Source organism: Mus musculus, chromosome 2 (assembly GCF_000001635.26).
Source record: "Mus musculus strain C57BL/6J chromosome 2, GRCm38.p6 C57BL/6J".
In the NCBI taxonomy this organism is placed as follows: Eukaryota; Metazoa; Chordata; class Mammalia; order Rodentia; family Muridae; genus Mus; species Mus musculus.
In genome coordinates, this window is record NC_000068.7 from 172,261,024 (window position 1) to 172,278,876 (window position 17,853).

General features: G+C 47.2%; 1 long non-coding RNA gene across 2 annotated transcripts; it reads right to left on the reverse strand.

Annotated features, from left to right (window-relative positions):
• Positions 1-2,105: 2,105 nt before the first annotated feature.
• Positions 2,106-15,190, reverse strand: Gm40007. 2 transcript variants are annotated; one of them, XR_867058.1, is made up of 3 exons: positions 14,755-15,190; positions 3,486-3,710; positions 2,106-2,451 (listed from the first exon to the last, which is right to left on the reverse strand). It is a non-coding gene; the product is annotated as a predicted gene, 40007 (long non-coding RNA). The 2 variants fall into 2 exon arrangements; XR_867057.1 differs by having other exon boundaries at positions 3,486-5,753.
• Between the last annotated feature and the right edge of the window lie 2,663 nt (positions 15,191-17,853).

A 17,853-nucleotide genomic window follows, 5' to 3' on the forward strand; every position in this document is an offset into this window, starting at 1 on the left:
CCGGGCTTTTCATGGCATTACGTGCAGTTCCAACAGCAGGCTTACAAGGGAGGATTTAATCTTCCTGTTTGCCAAAGAAAACCAAGGCTCAGAAGGTCAATGAACCTCTCAGGACCGGGCGTGTGGTTCTTTGTCAAAGCTCTCAGAACACAGTAGATGCGTTCTAACAGGATACTTGGTAGGATATATCACATATAGGATATAATGCATAGGGTATATTTAAATATAGGACATATTCTACATAGGATATATTGTGTAGCAGTGTTATAGTATGTGGGATTTAACATATAGGACATACATCGCACATAAAATATATAGGATGTGTTATCTATAGGATATATTATGTATAGGACATAGTACATTCTATATTATAAGGAAGCATTTGTACTCCATAGTGTAGAAAGGAATCTGTACATATAGCATAGGCATTATGAGTGGCTCATCAAACCCACACTGCACAGGTGGCACCTGGGAGAACCCAGGACTGATACCAGCAGATACTAAACAAACTCACCATCCCTGGGAGTGTCCTATCCAGCTGTGTAGAGAGACAATGATGAGGGAGATGCACAGAAGATGGAGAGGTGAGAGGATGAGGCTGGCCAGCTAACCAGAGGGGCAGGACTGAGCCCCTGGAGGGCGGGGCTCCGGGAGGGCGGGGCTGCAGAACAGTGGGGCACTTTTTGTCTACCCCTCCTTTAATAACCGACTGGCTAAAGTTGAGACAGACATAAAGGGGTCTTCTATGGTGTGAGCCTGTTGCCTTCCCAGACACTGCTCTTTGGAATTGGTAAAAACAGACAGCAGGAACCAGGATGGTGACAGGCTGTGGTGACACTGATCTGCTGAGGACTTAGTGGGCACCAGGCACAACTTCACATCTTTAAAGGCACTAACTTACTTAATTCTGTTCTTACTTAAATTCCCACCCCACCCCACCTGCACCCCGCCCCCCACCTCCCCAAAGGTAGAAAGGATCTATTATGTCCTTTTACAGAAAGGAAAACGGAGGCACCAAACGGCTAAGTATCCATGCCCAAAACAAGCAACCAGTCAATATGACACCCTTAAGCATGGTGGATTCTAAAAGTCACCTAGGGATCTACTGTTACTGTAACCTGTACTGCTGTTTTCAACAGCTTTATTCCTCCGCTGTAAAATGAGAACAATTATACCCTACATATACTTAAGCCCTAAAAGCCTGACATTGAGAAAACAAAATGAAATCAGTTCCCATCGACAGCTTACCCCAGTGTCCAGCAGGATCATAAAGAGGTGTTCCCTGTGCAGCGACCCCAACCAGCCAGGCAACAGGAGCCCGCCGCTGCAGTAACAGCAAAGCTGGTCTGAGGTAAGGTAACCAACTGTTTTCTCGGTGAATTTAAAGCTTGCACACCGGTGGACACTCACATCTAGGACTATAGACCTGGCCGGTAGCTGAGGAGGGCATAGAAGTCCCTGATGATCTGTTTTGCTAAATAGATATTGTAGCTGCCAGTGGCTACATGAACTGGGTTCCTGAAAGGAAAGCTGGGGCTGTATGGGACGGACGGTGAGAAAAGAAGGAGACCAAGATGAGTTTCTGATCAAGGCCCAATGTTTTACTTTTTGAGTCTGAACTTTAAGGGGGGGCATCCCTCACCACGCCAGGATCTCATGGTTTGTCAGAATCTCCCTGGGACAACAAGCTCAGGCTGCTCAGCAGGTAGGAGCTTCTTGCAGGAAGCTGACAGACAGCAAACTTTACTTAGGTCGGAAGCCCTAGGAGAGCTGGCCCAATGCGGCAAAAAACAAGGTCTGATTCAGCTGGCTCAAGGCTGGGGGAGGGCACAAGCTATAATATGACTAAAAAGGAATGAGGAGGGAAGAGAGGGAAGAAGGAGGAAGGGGTAAGGGAGGAAGGAAGGGAGGGAGGGAGAGAGGGAAGGAGGGAAGGAGGGAAGGAGGGAGGGAAGGAGGGAAGGAAGGAAAGGAGGGAGGAGGCAGGGAGGGAGGGAGGGAGGGAGGGAGGAAGGAAGGAAGGAAGGAAGGAAGGAAGGAAGGAAGGAAGGAAGGAAGGAAGGAAAGGAGGAGGAAGGAAGGAAGGAAGGAAGGAAGGAAGGAAGGAAGGAAGGAAGGAAGGAAGGAAGGAAGGATAGATTATACAAAGAAGTCAACCTCTGGCTCTTGGCTTCATCTCTGTAAAAACCGTAGAATGGAACTGCACGCATTCCATGGTCTACAACCCAAGAGCTGGGTTTAAATAAAGAACGCGGGGCTCCACTTCAGTTAAACCCCAAGGTGCTTAGTCAAGGAGACTGAGCTGAGTCAGCAGGTTCTCCCGTGCAGGTATGCGTCCTTCAGCGTGTACATTAGGAGATAACACAGTCATTCTATGACAGTCATTCTATGTGGTTTGTGCTGTGGAGGTGTGGGATAAATGGCCTTCATCTTCTGGCAGCCTTGATGGGCCTGAAAGAGGAAGCAGAATTATCACTTTTACAAAGAAACAGTCATGTCCTCAGGTTACACTCAGTACACATGAACTCAGGCCATGACACCCAGCCCAGTCCCTGAGGCCAGAAGCACCTTGGCTCTATTTAAGTGGCTCAGTTAATGATACAGCAGCCCAACCCACCCTCAAACCTTCATGTCCACCCAGAACGTTCTGTATCTGTCAGCGTCTTTAAAGATGTAATTATGTTTATATGCTCAAAAGGAATCCACTCCTTATAAGAAACGTCCTTGGTGGAACACAGTCGGGGGAGACATGGACAAGGTGATCCTCGGAAAGAGGCCAGCCAGACAGAGGGACACAGTGTCTCTCAGAAAGAGGCCAGACAGACAGACAGAGGGCACAGGTTGAAGCAGCACCGTGGCGAGCCAAGCACCGATGACCACACCAGAGGCCAGAACCTCAATTTCAGATTTCTGCCTCCTGCGCTGTGTTGCTTTGAGCAACCAGATTGTAGGACTTTGTCCCCCAGGAAATCAATACAGTTGAGTTAGAAGGAGAATGTGTGTCATGCCAAGAATAGGCAGGAGAGAGTGGGAGATGGACAGGAGGAGTTGGAGGACAAGATAGGACGTGGAAGGAAGGAAAGGAAAACTGCAGTGGTTAGTACAGACTGTCAAACTGATAGGATACACAATCATGTCGAAGGAAAACTCCTGGGCACACCTGCAGGGGACTGTCAAGATTGGGCTAATTGAGGTAGAGAGTTCTACTGTCCTTGTGGCATCATTTCATGGACTGAGACCCTGGACTGAATAAAGGGGAGGAAGTGAGCTGGTACCAGCATTCCACACCCTCACCCCCATTCCAGGTACAGTGTCACCAGCTGTCTCACAACTCTATCCACAGAGACCTCTGTGCCAGGACAGACTGTAGCCCTTGCAAGGGTGAACTAGAATAAACCCTTCCTTCCTTACGCTGTTTTGTCAGGCACTTCATGCACAACAAGAGACATGATGAAGACAGCACCCAAGCCAGCAGTTCTACATACATGTAAGTCCCACAGTGGCAGGGACTAGTGCTTCCCACTGGGAACTGTGTCTGTTGCAGACATGTGTGGCACCATCTCAGGACACTTGGATGGACGGTGCAGCTTTCTCCATTTCTTTAGTCTTCTCAACAACACGGAAACCGTCCTTGCTGTATTGATACTGAGTCTGGGGCTCAGGAAGGCAGTTAGTCAGGTCCACATACCCGAAGGATGCACAGGGCTGAGCTGGAAGTCCGAGCAGTTTCCACCATGGCACATTAGTAAGACAAGAGGACCCTGTTCATCTTAGAAAACAAACTCTGAGCTGGGTAAGGTGGTTCATGCCTGTAATCCCAGCACTTGAAGAAAGGAGGCAGGAGGATCACTGTCATCCAAGGCTAGCCTCGGCTACCTAGTGAGTTCCATGCCGGCATGGACTGAAGTTCAACCCTTCAGTGGTTAATATTGTCAATTTGAAAGATTCTACAATCACCAAGGAGATAAGCCGAAAGGCTGGTATATGAGGAATTTTCCATATTAGGTTAAATGGAATAGGAAAATCCACCCTGAACTGGGGCAGCACCATTCCTTGGGCTGAGACTCCAGTCTGAATACAAAAGAAGAAAATGAGCGATGTGTCAGTGTACATCACGTTGTGTCCCCTGGCCCCACCCCACACTCCAACTGCGAATGGACTATGGGGGAACTGCCTCGTCTTCCTGCCTCCCTGACTTCCCTGTGCTGATGGACTGTGTCCCCTCAAAGCACAAGCCCACCCCAACTAATTTTCACCAGGCACTTTGTCATGGTAATAAGAAAAGCAGACCCTGTCTCAGAAAACACAAAGGACAAAAGCCCCAGAGCGGAGCTATGGAGAGGGGTCTGCAGTTAAAAGCAGCATTTACTTCTCTTGCAGAGGATGTGGCTTCAATGGCAGCTCACAACTATCCACAATTCCAATTCCAAGGAAGATAAAGCCTTCTCCCCGCTCCAAGGGCACCAGGCATGCACATTGTACACATATATACATACATGTAGGCAAACCACTCATACACACCAGAGCATCCTGTCAACAGTTAATAACCAAACAAATTGCCAGACGCGGCGATGCACACCTTTAATCCCAGCACACAGGAGGCAGAGATAAGTGAATCTCTCTATTTTAGGCCAGCCTGGACTACATAGTAAGTTGTAAGCCAGCCAGGGCAACTATCTCAAATAAAATGAATAAATTGAAAGTTTAAACCAATTTAGGAAAAAAAAAAAAACTGGCTTGTATTTTAAAAAGAGCCAGCCTTCAAAATCTGATGTTTGTCTGATACCCAAAGTCTGATGAGATAGACACGCCCCCTTAATGGGAAAGCTCAAACCTCCAGATCTGCCCGCCTCAGTCCTTCTATGATTTGATAATGACCCAATGCTCAGTACACCAAAAATTTTAATTTAATTTAATAGAACAAGAGGTGACTGTTGATGCCTGGAAGAAAATATTAATAATTATATGCTCTCTAAAATGAAAGGTCAGACTGTCCCACACTGAGAGAATTGTCACACGAGTCATTAACCATTGGAAACGGTGAGTTCTGCCTTCCATGGTTTGACTGACTTAAAGCCTCTCTGTGTTCCAGGCCTTCCCCGTCTGAGTTATGAATTCTCTGCACAGAGAACAAACCTGCACGTGTTAGCTACACTCCCAGATGGGCCGTCTTGCCAGAGCAGAAAACCAAGCTGGAAACATGCTGTCCTTTGTCAATTGCGATCTGAGGCACCCATCACCCTGTCAAATGCCAGTGACACCCACCTACACAAGTCACATTGATCCTAGGGAGTCAGTGCTCCTCTGGGGTCCTCTTGTGTTATATGAGAGGCAATTTGGGAATCCCTGGGGTCTCATTTTGCACATTCCTGGTTTTGGAGTTTATCCTGAAGACCCTTACAGAAATCCTTCCTCCCTCTGCAGCAACGACACCAACATGCATATATGAAGATTATAATGTACAGTTCTGCTTCCGTTTCTGCAAAGTAGAAGTTCATCTTCAGGGTTGCAGAATTTGGGGTTGTTTTTTGATGTTTGCTTTGTTTTTGTTTGTTTTCTGGTTTGTTTTGTTTGTTTGTTTTGTTTTGTTTTGTTTTGTTTTGTTTTGTTTTGTTTTGTTTTGAAACAGTCTCTGTAAGCCAGTCTAGTGTCAAATTTGCAGCAATCCTCCTGCTTCAGCCACTGACGTGCTGGGCTTTCAGGGAATGAAACAGCATGCCTTGATTTCTTCGGTGTTGAAGATGAATTCTTTCCTGTGTGTGCACACGTGATAGGGGTCAGAAATCTACAACTAGTGTTTTCCTCAATTACTTCTGTTGCCTTACAGACAATTCTTCTAGGCTCCTCCCAAGAGCTACCTAGCAACAGCTTGCATCATCGCATGCCACCTGGGCCACCACGAGCCATGTGCATGTGTGTGGCAGAGGCAAAAGCTTTTAAGAGGACTGCTCCCTACTCCAGCCCCCCTGTCTTTCACCCTCTTTCTCTGTCCTCCACGTGTTCCCAGCCGTCCTCTCTTTCTCTCTTTCTGTTCTTCTCTTCCACTTTCTCTGCCTCTACCTCTTTCCAGGTCCCTGCTCCCTTCTTCCTCAATAAATCTTTATACTGGGCCTACTGCATGGTGTGATTGATTCTTCAGGGGGACACCTTGGCAGGACTCATGAGGTACTCCTGCCGCCACTACCGCCACATTATACTGCATTATACCACTGATTTATAGTTCATAACAGCTTCCCCTTCTAAGACTTTTATGCAAACTTTTACCTCACCCCCAACCTGGCAAAACCTTTGTTTATGCAAAGGCCCAGATTTTGGTGGCTGGAGCTATGAACCTTTTCTCTTTAGAACGGTGGTCCCTTCCCCATTTCCTACATTAGCAATTCTTTTCAGACTAGCCAACTAACAAGACCGTGGGTCTGACCACAGCCAATGGGGAAAAGACAGAGTCAGCACCTGAGTTAGAATAGAGCTCAAATGCATCCTGTGTGTGCATGCATCCTGTGTGTGCATGCATCCTGTGTGTGCACGCATCCTGTGTGTGCATGCATCCTGTGTGTGCACGCATCCTGTGTGTGCACGCATCCTGTGTGTGCACGCATCCTGTGTGTGCACGCATCCTGTGTGTGCACGCATCCTGTGTGTGCATGCATCCTGTGTGTGCATGCATCCTGTGTGTGCATGCATCCTGTGTGTGCACGCTCTTCCATGGACATCCTCTTGGTCAAGAGTGGAGTTGCACTTGTGCAGACTTCACTCCAAGTGGTGGGCTCTTTCCCTTGTTGCCACCCCGAACCTATTTCTAACAAACTATGACTGGCTCTTCATGAGGAAAGAGTTTACGGAGTCACTGTGTGCAGGAAAGAAGACGGGAACAGAGACAGGCATCAGTGCTGAACTTTGGCTCTCAGACAATGTCCCCGCCTCTCCTGACACAGCGGGTTTCATCTAAAGGAAAAGTTAATGTCTGCTTTTCAAAACCACTTAAGAGCTACGTGAATCACAACGAAGAACCATTCTCCCCCTGCAGACTGGAAACATTTTATATCACTGAGCACACCGTAGGCAGGGCACAGGGTCCCTCTGCTCCTGAAACTGTGAGTGGATAAACTCCCCTCAAGGAGAGTTTAGCTATTTAACTTTCCATAGGGCGTGGTCATCATGTGTCTCTGCCTTAGAGAATGTGAGGCAAAGCAGGTAGGAAAAAACATGCATTCTAGTAGTACCCAGAGGTGAGGATTTGGGAACAACTGTGAGCTACCATGAAAGTTCTGGAATAATCTGAAGATAGCGATGTCCTGAAATGCCCCAAAGTCAGAGGTGAAAATACGATTGAGCAGGGGAAGAGTTCCAAGTTTATAAAAACAAACAAGCAAGCAAGCAAACAAACAAATGGGTTGCAGAATCAGATCTGTGGTATTACTCCACTTACATGAAAACACATGTAGACAAACAAAAAGTAAAACTTTTCGTATTTCTCATGAATACAAAAATTAGTAGACGGATATCTCAAATGGCATACAATACACTAATTACTGCAGTGACGCTGCAGTAGGCAAAGGGGACCTTTATTTTTTTATTAGATTTTCTTGCTATATTATGTGGCCATTACAATGGTGATTAAAATGAAATACTAAGCCAGACAATTAACATTGAAGTAGAAGACAGGATTCAACAAAAAGAGAGTTGAATACAGTCTCCGGGATGCCGGCAACGTCATCTCTAGGGCAATGGCCAGCACAGGAACTAAGGACTTGCCATCAGGACAACAGGGAGAGCTGCAATTTACAAGACGCAGGTCTTGGAAGAAAAAAAAAACCCACATATTTACTTAGGCTCATGATACTCATTGTTGGTTCTTCCTATCATAAGCATATACAAACTGCTTGCTAGCATATGACTGACATGTATCTTATCTAGACACCTGACCCCGCCCCTCTAGAGAGACCTGCCCCTGCCCCTAGATTTTACACTACATTCTAGGTAACAAAATGGAAACAAATATAATATTTCTATGACCAATAAAGACGCTTTAACATTTTTTTTCTTGTATCCCCACCCCTGACAGCCTAGAATTTCCCAGGTAGAGACTACTTCTTGAGCCTGGGTCCCAGGAAGATGACACACAACACACTTGGAGTGAGATCGCCAACACCATTACAGTTTTACAAGCTGCTGAAGTGTAGGGGTTGTTTGATATCATCGCAAAGGTCTCCCATTACACAGATTAGGTAACGTGTCGGATCTCTTGGTGCCCACACCTCAGCATCTGAGCTCAGTCCCTGGGGCCCAGGTTAAGTAGAAGGAGAGAATCAATCCACAGAGTTCTCCTCTAACCTCTGAGTGTGTGTCATCGTATGCAGGACTGTCTCACACACACACACACACACAAATAGTAAAGTCGATTTTTAAAATGTCAGAAGGGAGAGATGAGGGGTTGGGGGTTTGGTTTGGTGGTAGAGTGCTGGCCTGGCAAGCACCAGGCCCTGGGTTCAGTCCTCCCTCAGGTCCTGGGGTGGGGGTGGGGGTGTTTGTGAAGAAGGAGATGGAGCAAGAAGAATATTTGCATTCGAGATTACTCTAACACTGAAGCGAAGGAGTCCACTCCAGCCAGAGAGTTTTTGAAGATGTTTGTTCCTTATATAAGTGGAAAGATTTTTTTAAAAATCCTTCTTTCTATTCTATTTTTTTATAATCTCCAAAAAGTGGGCCCTGGCCTATAGCAGCTACAAAAGTAAGGAAGACTTTTCATATGAACAACACCCAGCTACAACTACAACCACAACAACAACCACAACCACCACCACTCAGGGGAGGATGATAATAGATGTGGGTTTAACCTGTCAACATTTCCCCAGGAACTAAAACCCCATTCTGTGACACCCTTAGAACAAATCTGAAGCCTAAGATAGACTTGATCGGGTGTGATTTTGGACATCTGGACAAGGGGCTGAGGTGCGTATTTCACATATCAAAGCAGACCTGGCCTCCAGGTTCTCCCAGCATCCCTCAGTCTTTGTCTGGCATACCCTGCCCCCAACTCTGGCCCAGGGACTGGGCTGCCCCTCCCCATGCTCTTCCCTATATAATCATGACATTTTGCGCGCATGCGCGCGCACGCTCTCTCTCTCTCTCTCTCTCTCTCTCCCCTCTCTCTCCTCTCTCTCTCTCTTTGTGTGTGTCTGTGTGTCCGTGTCCTTCTCTTTCTCTCTTTCTCTCTTTCCCTCCTCGGCGCACACACACTCTTTCTTTCTCTCTCTTCTCCCTCTCCTCTCCTCCTCCCTCTCCCTTCCCAACAAACCTGCATTTGGTATAATTTAATCTGGCTTGAGTTGGCTCTTTTCATCAGCAGAGAAATAACCGGTCAGATTGATGTTCTGGGAACTGTAAAAATACAACATTGTCTCTTCCACGGAGATGCAAAGCTGATCTGCTACAGCTCTGCTAAGAATGAAATAAACGCCCTGGGAACACGGTCAAGAAAGAACCTTCCCCATACAGGAGACTCCACAGCAGAGACTAAGAGAACTAAGACATGAGCCTGAGAAAGAAGAAGGGGAACTCTGCCTGAGTAGAGGCCCTGGGAGGGGAAGGTGCTAAGCACTCAGCCAAGGCTTACATCTCATTAAGCATCACGAAATTCATGCAGGGGAGAGGCTTTATGAATGTATTCACTGTGGAAAACGCTTTTTAGTAATAATTTATACCACATTGTGTAGCGGAAAATTTATACTGAGAAAGCCCTTCCCGAGATAACCAACATGGAGAAATCTTAGGCTGTAACTCACTCCTCATTAGGCACCCTGGGTTTCCTAGCGAATTCTGTGAATGCTTTTGAATGTGAGAAGCCCTGCCCTGACGATCCACACTTCACTGTACACGAAGGCTGCGGTGAGCCAAGTCAGAAACCCAGCAGAAAACAGATGGGCCTTCCAGACTGACGTAATTTCAAAAGAATATATTCACAAAAGGTATTATTTACAAGATGGGGGTATGAAAGTCGGCAAGAAACATGGGAACTAAACCCAAAGACAGAGAGGAGACACAGGCTGGGAGAGAGACCCAGGGAAGGCTGTTTTGAAAAGAGTTGAGTCTTCCTGACATCACAGCAAGGCAGCCAGAAAAACTCACATCCCAGCCTCCCTCACAACGCCCCGCTCCTGCTGAAGCAATCAGAGGCTGGGGACAAGAAAGGCTCTGGTATGAGCAGCTCCTGAGACAGTGAACAGATGCAGAGAGGTGAGGGCGGGTGTGGAGGACCAACAGAAGCCCTCGGTCCAGAAAGCGGAACCCTAACGGGTGACACCTTGCACCCCAGGAGAGATCCAGCTGCCATGTCGTCGTCCCCCCCCCTGCACCCCATGGTGTGCCACAGAGCCAGGAGCAGAGCGGGCACTCAGCCAAATGTCCCCGATGAAGAATGACAGAGGCAGATAGACCTGAGCATAGAGGGGGCCTTGGGGAGCAGAGGACACAGGAGCAGACCACTGAATGCTCTCCTGCCTGGCAGCAGCCTGCTCTATGCTCAGGTCTATCTGCCTCTGTCACAGCAAGAGAGGAATGCCAAAGGAACCTGGGGGAGTGGGGAATGAACATTTTTTTCTCCTCAATTCTTTTATTTCCTATCTTCACCCATGGAGAAAACTGAGGCCCTGCGAACAGGAGAGTTTTCCACACAGTGAGCTGGAAGCTAAGACCTTCTCAGATCAAGCCTGTGTGGGAATGATATCATTTCTGCTGAGGAAGAGGAGCAGAGAATCGGACAGCTGAGGGCAACTCTATCATTTTAAGGCAAAAACACCTTTATTCTGACGATGGGTCAGAGCATAGCACCTCACGTGGGGCCCCTTGGCAGGCTGCATGCAAGGGCCTTCCTGCTTCCCTCTCCCAAAGTGAATCGGACAGACCTGAGTTCCCAGGCTAGAGAAACGGATGAGTAAGGTGTTTGTCGTGTAAGCATGACCTGAGTATGGACACCCCACCCCCATTACCTACATTAAAAAGCCAGGCATGGCAGTGCGTGCTTACAATCCCAGCACTGAAGAGGCAGAGACAGGAGGATCCCTGCCTGGGATTTCCTAGCCAGTTAGTCTAGCCAACTGAATCCACAAGCTTCAGGCTCAGTAAGTAACACTGTACTGGCTAGTTTTGTGTCAACTTGACACAGGCTGGAGTTATCACAGAGAAAGGAGCTTCAGTTGAGGAAATGCCTCCATGAGATCCAGCTGTAAGGCATTTTCTCAATTAGTGATCAAGGGGGAAAGGCCCCTTGTAGGTGGTGCCATCTCTGGGCTAATAATCTTGGTTCTATAAGAGAGCAGGCTGAGCAAGCCAGAGGAAGCAAGCCAGTAAAGAACATCCCTCCATGGCCTCTGCATCAGCTCCTGCTTCCTGACCTGCTTGAGTTCTAGTCCTGATTTCCTTGGTGATAAATAGCAGTATGGAAGTATAAGCCGAATAAACCCTTTCCTCCCCAACTTGCTTCTTGGTCATGATGTTTGTGCAGGAATAGAAGCCCTAACTAAGACAGACACTAGCTGAAAAAAAAAAAGATAGAGCCGGTCACAGTACTGCACCCCAGCACTCAGAGACAGAGGCAGGCAGATCTTGTAGGTTTGAGGCCAGCCTGGTCTACAGAGCAAGTCCCAGGATAGTCAGAGCTAGTAAGATCCTGTCTCAGAAACAAACTAATTAATTAATTAATTAATAGATGGAAAGCAATAGAGGGAGACACCAGCCTGCAGAACATGATATGTAGACACACACATGCACACACATGCACACAGGTACACCACACACACATGCACACAAGTACAACACACACACAAATGCAACAGGCATGCAGACACCACACACTTGTGCACACAGAAACATGCACACACATAAAACACACACTTGCACACACATAGTACACACATACATGCGTACATTCGTGCACACAGACACACACACATGCACACATGCATGCATACACCACACACTTGTGCACACAGAAACATGCACACACATAAAACACACACTTGCACACTCATACAACACACATCCATACACATAGACACACACATGCTCACATGTACAGCATATGCACACATGCACACGTACAATACACACTACTTTTTAAAAGGAAGTTGGACAGAAAAAAGAAAGCTCTTCCCCAAGGCCGGTTGTAGAAAGCGTTTGTGCCCAGAGCCAGCCATAGCATCTCTAGAGGCTCCTGCCTCCTCTCTCCTTTCTCCCTGGGAGACCCACTTGCAGGGCTTCTGCTTCTTGCCCCAGATGAAAGAGAGAGAACCTTAAGGAAGAGAAGAATCTAAACAGAGAGTCCTGCTGAGTCCCCTAAGTCTGCTGTCTTCAGAACAGACCCTCCTTGCTGTCTGTCGTATCTCTCCACAGCCATGTATGCTTCATCAAACCCAAATGCATCAAGCTCCCCCGGGCTTCAACTCTCCACCTGTGAGCCAACCGTGTCATGCTAAGCTGCAATTGACTTTTCTACGATTTTCTCTGGGTGACCTTCAGTTTGGGAATCTGGGTCCTGACCATCATAATAGGTGAAGAACTGGACGACACCTTTCCACTCCTACACAGTCATCAATATGTTTGCCTGTATGAGCCCTGACAAAAGCAGGCATCAGGTTCCAAGTGCCTGAATCCAGGCCTTGGAAAGAGCAAGTGTACATCTCCCTTGGTAGCCCTTCATGCCCTTAACATTTTTAATACCGCAGGCAAAGCGCTTTCGCACACCCTGAGAGAAGTAGCCACGCGGTGGGCGAATGAAAAGGCCACATTCTAAAACACGTTTCTATTTATAATTATTGGCATTTGTGATTTAATGGAAAGTGAAAAATCCTACTGTTTAGCACACTGAATGCCTCTCAGGATGAGATGAGCAGAAAATCAACCCTACCTTGACAACCAGATGTTCTCTGACAGCACAAGTTCCCAGGAGAACTCCATCTCCACCCCACCCCCAAATCTTAGAGCTCCCACTCTCCCCCTCCCCAAACCGCTCCCTCCTCTGTCTTATTAACTTAATCACTTCTCAGCTGGAAGCTTCTCCCTCCAGAGCCTTTCAACAAGCACTTGGGGTCAGCCTCTTCCTAGTGGCTATGACAGCTTCAGGTCCCTCCTGTGGTTCCTGCATTAGCACTCTATGAAGACCACCATTGCAGGTGAGAGACTAAACAGCAGGTAGATGGAAGGATGCCTTCTCGGGTCATTGGTAAGCAAAAGTATGAGATAAAGCCAAGAGCTATGGAAAAGGTAAGGGTTTGGGTGCTGGGTTCTAGAAGAGACAGATCCATTGGTGGGCAGTGATGTCTTACTGGGTGTTTAACAGGAAGTGGTCTGGGGGGCCTGGGGAGGGAGAACCCTGATTCAGAGCACTTTCCCTACCTTTTGTGTCACCGCTCCTTCTGAGGCTGACCTCAAACAACCAATGTTACATGGACTGGGAAAGAAATGTTGAATAAACACCGTCCTATGGCATTTCTGCTGTGTGGATTGAGATACACACCTTCTCCTATTAATGCATGTGGGGTCTGGGGAATGGCTCAGCCATCAGTGTTTGCCTTGACGACAAGGACCTGAGTTTCAGGCCCAGGCCCCTGAGAAAGGCCAGGCTCAGGGTCACTGAGACAGTTTGGTGGGGGAACACTTGCCCAGTGACTTAGTTCCTTCCTGCTGCTATGCGGAAACACCACAACCAAGACAACTTACAGGGGAAAGGGCTTATCTTAGCCGTGGTCCCACCGAGGCAGCCGAGCAAGGCAGCCAGAGCAGGAAGCTGAGACTTCATATGCTCAGCCATAAGCACAAAGCAGAGAGGGCAAACAGGAAATGGTGGAGGCGTTACCTCAAAGCCCGTCCCCACTGACACACTTCCTCCAGCAAGGCTGCACCGACTAAGCCTCCCCAAACAGCACCAGCCATCAGGAACCAAATATTCAAACCTATGGGGAACAGACTCATCCAAACCAGCACACTACGCAAGCCTCACCACCTGAGTTCAGTCTCCAGGGCCCACACAATGGAAGGAAAGGACTAACGGGCAACACATGTTGCCTGATTTCCACATGCTGGAGTATACACACACAGATACACATGCACACACACATGCACATGCATACACGCACACACAGACACACATGTATATGTACATACATACACATACATACACACAAGCACATACACACACATATATACATAAACATATACACACAGACACATACCCACAAATACATAATACACACTCACACATACAGACACACATACATACATATACTCTCTCACACACACAGAGACATACACATACAGAGAGAGAGACACACACACATATACAACATACACACAATCACACACACACACATATATATATATACATAAACAACCACATGCACATACACATACTCACACATACATACACAGACACACACATACATGCACACACAGACATACACACATACATGTACACAGATACACAATCACATACATATACATGCACACAGATAGACACACATACATGCACACAGATACACACACATTCACACATACACATACATGCACACAGATATACACACATACATGCACACAGATACACACACAATCACACACACATACACATGTACACATGCATAATACTAAATATAATTTTTTGAAAAGCACAGCGATACACTCATAATTCCAGGCGACATGGAAACAGGTAACCCAGAGGCTCACTGTGGCCAGCCCAACCTATTTGGCCAAGTCCAGACTTACCAGAGGTTTTGTCTCAAAAACTAACAAGACAGGTGGGCAGCATGTCTCCTCACACTGTGGATGTCAGAGGGCGTCTTTGTGGGGTCAGGTCTCTCCTTCCACCTCTACATGGTTTGCGGGGCAAGACTCAGGTTGTCAGTCTTCTACAGCAATCACTTTTACCCACTGAGCATCCTTGCTGACCCTGATGTAGAAGAGAAATACACTTTACAAGGCCACGTGGTGTCTTCCATGCCTGAGCTTCCTAAATGGGGTTACAAAGAACAAGGCCACACCCTTGTGTTAAAGCAAAGAAGCTGAGCCCAAGGGACATTTAAAGGGCTTCTCCAACATAGCCACACAGTGTGACAAAAGCCATGGCAACACTCTGTCAGTGAGCTAAAACGGTCCCCTTCCCCTGGAGTCATCTCAGGATGCCTCTTGCACCGATGTGATATGTGTGATGGCCTTCTCAGTCTGGGAAGTCCCAGTGTGAGATATAAACCCAGACTGTGATGCCCTGGAGCAGGAGTCACATGCGTGAAGTCATGCACATATAAGAGTGCTTCCTGAAAGGGCCCAGGAGCAGATAACCCACAAGCAGCAGCTGTCACCCAAGTCTGAACTCTAAACATCCTCACTGAGGAAATGACTCATCGGAGACATGGCTGATTTCAGGGCTAGGGGAGGGATGGAACGAGGTGAGCCTGGCACATGTTAGGCTATGTTTACAGCATGTCAAAGGAACACATCACTCTGGCTAAATCTGGGGCCAGTGGAGCACTCAGCTGATTAGGATGGGAGAGAATGTGAAATATGAACCATTAGGGAAGCTGTGAGTCCAAGTCTGTGCTCCTGAGCAAAGAGAGATAGTTAAGTAAATACAGCAAAAGAAAAAAAAATTAGAAGGGTGAGGGTTAACTGACAACTGGTTAATATGGAGGAAGAGGCAGGTATTGGGTTTGCACTTACATTATCATTCAGCAGCCCTCAAAGACAGGGAAAAGTCATCAAAGACCTGAGTCTAGCCAGAGATTTTGATGAGGAGCAAGGATAGCTGTGATCCATCAAAGGATGAGGTTATAAAAAATTTAAAGATCTTTATTAGATCTATATGTGACTCAAGGCTTGGGCAACATTTCAGTCCACAAAAAAGAGAATCAAGATTTTCAGTGAACCAAGGATGGGTTGGTTTTGTAGGCTGAAGGAAACAGAAACTAGGGCTGGAGAGATGGTTCGGTGGGTAAGAACACCGGCTGCTCTTCCAGAGGACCTGGGTTGGGTTGTCTGTGCCAACAAAGCAGCTCCTAACTGTTGTAACTATAGTTCTAGGGAATCCAGTGCCTTCTTTTGCCTCCACAGGAGCACACACACAGTACACAAATATACTTGCAGGCAAAACACCATGCAAAAATATAATGATAATGGTAATAATAATGAAAGCTGAAAAAAGGCAAAAAAAAATAGATAAATCATTTCTAAGATATTTTCACTGTAAGCATGGAAATGGAGACAGATAACTGTCGGCATGGGTTACTTAAGGTTGACTCTTTTTGTGTAAGGATAAAGTCGGAGAAAAAAATTCCATTATAGTGGCTGCTTGGAAAATGTGGCTACTGTCTTTCTAATTTCAAGCTCTGTAAAGGCAAATGAGTGTAGTTTCAGCTTGGTGATGGGAAGTGAGGTGTGAATGACTGTGGGGAATTGGGGTGTGGGGGAAGAGGTGGGGAGGGAGAGAGCCCACGTCCGGCCAGAGCTCCTGTGCTCTGGGCAGGTGGATGTGGGAGGGCTGCTGGATGCTTTCCACTCAGTCCCGGGTGGGTATCTGGTTGTGTGAAGCCACTGGACCCCACTCAACGGTGAGGGGGGTGGACAAGGGGCAACCCCCGATACCAGGAGCCCTGGGGCAACACCCTCAGCCCCAGAGATACAGGAGAGAGGGCAGAGGGAAAGAGGGAAAGAGGTTCCCATGCAGGCGAGAGTCCTAAGTCTGGTCTGTGGCTGGAGCACAGGATGGCCTTCTGACAGGAGATTAGAAACAGCTCATTAGGAGAAAGCCTTACCTATCGTCCAAGCACAGTGGGCCTTGATGAACAGAGACAGTCTATGGTTTTAGAGCTTTATTGTAGAAAGGCAGGGGGAAAGAGAGAAGGTAAAAGAGAGAGAGAGAGACCAGTCATGGCCAAGAGGAGAGAATGGGGAAAGGAGAGAGAGAAGAAAGGCTAGAGAGTAAGAAAGGTTAAAGAGAGAGAGGGGGTAAGTAAAAGCTTAAGAGAGCGAGGGAGAGAGAGTAAGAGTGAGAGGAGAGAGTGAGGTGGGGCCAAACAGCTTCTCTTATGGTGGGCTTGTTATCTCGTTGTTGCTAGGTAACTGGGAGGCGTCTAGCCTGAAGGTCAGAAGCTTGGGACATTGTCTACATGACTACTAGCCACACTTCTCCTGTGGGGGCTGTGGGGGCGGTAACTTTGACAGAAGCCAGGAGTCCAGGAGATATGAGGGAACGCCTTCCATCCCATGTAGGTGGGAATTACCACCACGGGGTACCCGGATTCTACCTCTCAACACGACTGGAGACCAGACTGTCTGTGCATAGCCCAATGCCCCACAAGTGACTTCACTGTGAATTAATCCTGACCCAATGGGACCCAGAGCAGTAACTTCATCAAGAACAATAGCCTCTTACCATGTGTTTTTAGCTTGTCCTGAAATGTCTCCACCTGAATTGTCTTTTTAAGTATAAGGAGAAAGTTAATTCCTATAAGGTGTAGAAATCAGACAATACTTTGTGATTAAAGAAAACAAGCAAGCAAGCAAACAAACAAAAACTTCAAATCTCTACTGAGGGACAGACAGACATTATCTACAGATGGGATAATCCAGAAAGAACCCAGCATCACCATGTGGCATCATGAGACCACAGTGGCAAGGCCTAATATGATCCTTGAAGAAAAACCAGACTGTGGTGATTTGGATAGGAATAGCCCCACAGGCCCATAGATTTGAATACTCGGACTTTAGGAAATGACACTTCTTGACAGGGATTAGAGAAACTGGCCTCTTGGAGGAAGTGTGTCACTGGCGGTGGGCTTTGGGGTTTCAAATGTTCAAGCCACATCCAGT